The sequence below is a fragment of the Aethalodelphis obliquidens genome, unplaced genomic scaffold, assembly GCF_003676395.1.
Source record: "Aethalodelphis obliquidens isolate GAN/ISIS:26980383/991018 unplaced genomic scaffold, ASM367639v1 scaffold313, whole genome shotgun sequence".
In the NCBI taxonomy this organism is placed as follows: domain Eukaryota; kingdom Metazoa; phylum Chordata; class Mammalia; order Artiodactyla; family Delphinidae; genus Aethalodelphis; species Aethalodelphis obliquidens.
Window position 1 is genome coordinate 19,831 of NW_020838227.1, and position 4,799 is coordinate 24,629.

The 4,799-nt window shown below is 49.3% G+C and overlaps 1 pseudogene; it reads left to right on the forward strand.

Annotated features, from left to right (window-relative positions):
- Positions 1-1,612: 1,612 nt before the first annotated feature.
- Positions 1,613-4,368, forward strand: LOC113616668 (ferritin light chain pseudogene; annotated as a pseudogene).
- Positions 4,369-4,799: the final 431 nt, after the last annotated feature.

A 4,799-nucleotide genomic window follows, 5' to 3' on the forward strand; every position in this document is an offset into this window, starting at 1 on the left:
CTGTAGACTTATTATGATTTTGGGCAGCCTCTCTGCTAATGGGTGGGGTTGTGTTCCTGTCTTGCTAGTTGTTTGGCATAGGATGTCCAGCACTGTAGCTTGCTGGTCGTTGAGTGAAGCTGGGTGCTGGCGTTGAGATGGAGATCTCTGGGAGATTTTCGCTGTTTGACATTATGTGCAGCTGGGAGGCCTCTTGTGGACCAGTGTCCTGAAGTTGGCTCTCCCACCTCAGAGGCACAGCACTGACTCCTGGCTGCAGCACCAAGAGCCTTTCATCCACAGGGCTCCTTAATTTGGGATGATTCGTTGTCTATTCATGTATTCCACAGATGCAGGGTACATCAAGTTGATTGTGGAGCTTTAATCCGCTGCTTCTGAGGCTGCTGGGAGAGATTTCCCTTTCTCTTCTTTGTTCTCACAGCTCCCAGGGGCTCAGCTTTGGATTTGGCCCCGCCTGTGCGTGTAGGTCGCGGAGGGCGTCTGTTCTTTGCTCAGACAGGACGGGGTTAAAGGAGCCGCTGATTCGGAGGCTCTGGCTCACTCAGGCCGGGGGGGTAGGGAGGGTCACGGAGTGTGGGGCGGGCCTGCGGCGGCAGAGGCCGGCGTGACGTTGTGCGTTCTCCCGGGGGAGTTGTCCCTGGATCCCGGGACCCTGGCAGTGGCGGGCTGCACAGGCTCCCCGGAAGGCGGTGTGGACAGTGACCTGTGTTCGCACACAGGTCTCCTGGTGGCGGCAGCAGCGGCCCTAGCGTCTCATGTCCGTCTCTGGGCTCCGCACTTTTAGCGGCGGCTCGCGCCCGTCCCTGGAGCTCTCCCAAGCAGCGTTCTTAATCCCCTCTCCTCGCGCACCAGGAAACAAAGAGGGAAGAAAAAGTCTCTTGCCTATTCGGCAGGTCCAGACCCCTCCTCGGATTCCCTCCCGGCTGGCCGCGGCGCACCAACGCCCTGCAGGCTGTGCTCACGCCGCCAACCCCAGTCCTCTCCCGGCGCTCCGACAGAAGCCGGAGCCTCAGTTCCCAGCCCCGCCCGCCCCGGCGGGTGAGCAGACAAGCCTCTCCGGCTGGTGAGTGCCGTTCGGCCCGATCCTCTGCTCTGGAATCTCTCCGCTTTGCCCTCCGCACCCCTGTTGCTGTGCTCTCCTCCGTGGCTCCCAAGCTCCCCCACTCCGCCACCCGAAGTCTCCGCCCGCGAAGGGGCTCCTAGTGTGTGGACACTTTTCCTCTTTCACAGCTCTCTCCCGCTGGTGCAGGACCCGTCCCTATCCTTTTGTCTCTGTTTAGTTTTTTCTTTTGCCCTAACCAGGTACGTGGGGGGGTTCCTTGCCTTTTGGGAGGTCTGAGGTCTTCTGCCAGCTTTCAGTAGGTGCTCCGTAGCAGTTGTTCCACGCGTAGATGTATTTCTGGTGTATCTGTGGGGAGGAAGGTGATCTCCGCGTCTTACTCTTCTGCCATCTTCCTGGAAGTTTCTGGAACAAATTATTAATATATGCAAAAATTGAAATGAACTTCAAGGGAATGATGTCGAGGGAAAAATTTTGAAAAGCCGATCTCCGAAGATTAAGTAATTCATGATTATGTTTACATATTTTTCTTAAAATAACAAAACCGTGGAGATGGAGAACAGTTTAGAAGTTGCCAAGGGTTAGAGATGGGGGTAGAAGGTACAGCGGGGGAACTCTGTGAGGTTTTTGTGGTGCCAGTACAAATAATACAGCAATCTTGGTTTTAATCCCTAAAGATTTCTAAAAGCAATTCCTAATAAGAGGTGTCCAGATATTTAGTAATGGCAGATTAGAGGTATAGCTCCCCAACATAACAACTTCAAAAGAGAACATACTAATTCAATGCATATGTTAATTTCAAAAAAAGGCCAGTCACAATACTTAAATGGTATATATCTTAACTATATTATTCTAAGTATCCAGCTATACCAGATGGACTAGCAAGATTTTCTGTACATTCAACCTTATTTAAGACAGTAAATCTTATAAGACAGTTAGAAAAAGGAAAAAAACAAACCTCAACTACAGTTGGATATTCTCATAGGAAGATGAGGTGCAAATATGCAGCAGCGGTTCAAAAGCTTAAGCAGTGGCACCTAAATTTGGTTGTGCATTAGAATCATCTGAAGCACTTTTTAAAAACCCTCACACTGACGGTTGGTCATCGTAGACCAATAAAATCATTTTAAATCTCCTCAGACGATGCCAATGTCTAGCCAGAACTGAGAACCAGCGGACTAAGCAGAAGGGGATGTTTCTACAAAGATCTCTTAACAATAAGTCCTTTCACCCAATCAGATTTACCTCCCCGCAAAGGGCTAAAGAACGCTAGTGTTGTCCATACTTGCTTAGCTTTAATTAGCACTTGTGACTTGCCCAAAACCTAGATCATGTTTCCCCTAAATTTCATGTTATTCCCTACGTTTTTCAAACCCAGGGCTAAGGGGTTTGCCAGGATGAGATTTTAAGTGCTCACACAGGGGAAGTCCCTGGCAAACCAGGACAGCGGTCCCTCTACATTGAAATGTAAAGCATCCTAAATAACCCTGCCACTGCTCCCAGATCCTAGTCTGTGCCAACCAGTGGAGAAAAGGCCTTCTCCATTACTACCACGGCAAATGCTGCTGTACTTGCCTTGGCTGGTCCCTATCTTTTCCAGGCACCAATCCCCTTCACCTGCTGGTGGACGCTTTGGCCAGCTGACAATGCAGATATTTTCAAACTTTAAGGTGAATAAAAATCATCTGGAGGGCCTGTTATAACAGAGATCACTGAGCCCCACCAGAGTTGCTGATTCCATAGGGCTGGGACAGGGCCCTAAAACTTGAATATCTGACACATTATCAGGGGACGCTGGTAAAACTGGTCAGGTTGTTACCGAATGCAGGTTCGTCTGTCTGAAGCACAGTGAGGCCAAACAAACGTAAAGGCTGGAGTCTGGAGCAGAGAAAGGTTTATTGCAGGATCGAGCAAGGAGAGGGGTGGCCCGAGTTCCAAAACACCCTGAAATCTCCAAAGGATTTCAGCAAAGCATTTTTAAAGGCCAGGTGAGGGAGGGACGTCCCAGGGAATGTGATCAGCTCGTGCACAATCCTCTGATTGGTTGATGTTGAGGCCACAGGGCAGGTAACATTATCCATCCTTAGGTGCCAGAAGGTCTGGGGGCTACGTGCTCATGATCATCAAGGAGTTAATTTCTTCCATTGGGTGGTGGTTTTTAGCATCTGAAAACTCAAGAAATATGCCTGAGATACTATTATCTGAGTACTTCAGAGAGGAACTACAGCAGAGGATATGGGGGATGGGTCTGTCCTAGGAAGGCCCCATAGGGTACTGCTTGGTTACAAGGTGACCATACTTTGAGAACCACTGCTCTAGTGGCTTGGAATGTTCAGAAAGTAATGGAAGAATCCCTTCCCAGGTCTAGATTCTAGTATCGCCAGCTATTTTGGTGGGGGGAAGGGTAAGTTTTATCCTTGCTTGGACTTCTTGTTCATTTATATCAAAGCCTATTTGAGGCAGTGCGCTCGGCAGTCCTGCAGTTCTGTCTTTTGCTTCAACAGTGTTTGGAATGAACAGACCCAGGGACGCTCCTTGCTCCAGCCCCCGACCACCCTCCAACCTTTCTTCCTGTCGCAACCTTTGGAATCAGCCACTCAGCTATCCTCAGCCTCCAGGACAGGCCAACACCGTTTTTTGAGCTTAGCTCCTTATCACTGATCAACCACGAGTTCCCAGGTTCATCAGAATTATTCCATCGAGGTGGAGGCCGCCGTCCACCGCCTGTTCAACATGCATCTGGGGACACTTACCTCTCTCTGAGCTTCTATTTCGACAGCAACAATGGGACTCTGGACAGTGTGGGCCACATTTTTCACCAACTGGCTGAGGAGAAGTGTGAGGGCGCCCAGCGTCTCTTGAAAATGCAAAACCAGTGCTGTGGCCGCGCCCTCTTCCGGGATGCGCGGAAGCCTTCTCAAGATGAGTGGGGTAAAACCCAGGACGCTGTGGAAGCCGCCATTCTTAGGGGGAAGAGCCTGCACCAGGCACTATCAGATCTGCGCGCCCTGGGTTCCGCCTGCGCAGACTCCCACCTCTGTGACTTCCTGGAAAGCCGCTTCCTGGAGGAGCAGGTGAAACTCATCAAGATGGGCGACCACCTGACCAACCTCCGCAGGCTGGCTGGTCCGCAGGCTGTGCTGGGCGAGTATCTCTTTGAAAGGCTCACCCTCGAGCACAAACAGGAGTCTCTGAAGTCCAGCCGCCTCTGAGGAGCCCCTCTGGCATCAGAGCTTCTGCCTGAAGCCCTGCTCTGCAGCTACTAGGCAGCTTTGTAACCGCCCTGGAGCCCTCTCCCAAGCCTTGGACCAAATGGAAACAATAACGCTTTTTGCAGAAGGAAAAAAAAAAGCCTATTTGAAACACAAACAGAATAAAGAGGAAAAAAAGAAATATATATATATATCTATAAGTATATATATATATATTCATGTTTTTTTTCCTTTTTTAAAAAATTTATTTTACTGAAGTATAGTTGATATACAATGTTGTGTTAGTTTATGCTGTACAACAAAGTGATTCAGTTATACATATATATAATTTTTCATATTCTTTTCCATTATGGTTAATTACAGGACATTGACTATAGTTCCCTGTACTATACAGTAGGACCTTGTTGTTTATCCATCATATATATAATAGGTTACCTCTGCTAATCCCAAACTCCCAATCCATCACTCCCCCACCTCCCCCTTCCCCTCGGGAACCACAAGTTTGTGTGCTATGTCTGTGAGTCTGT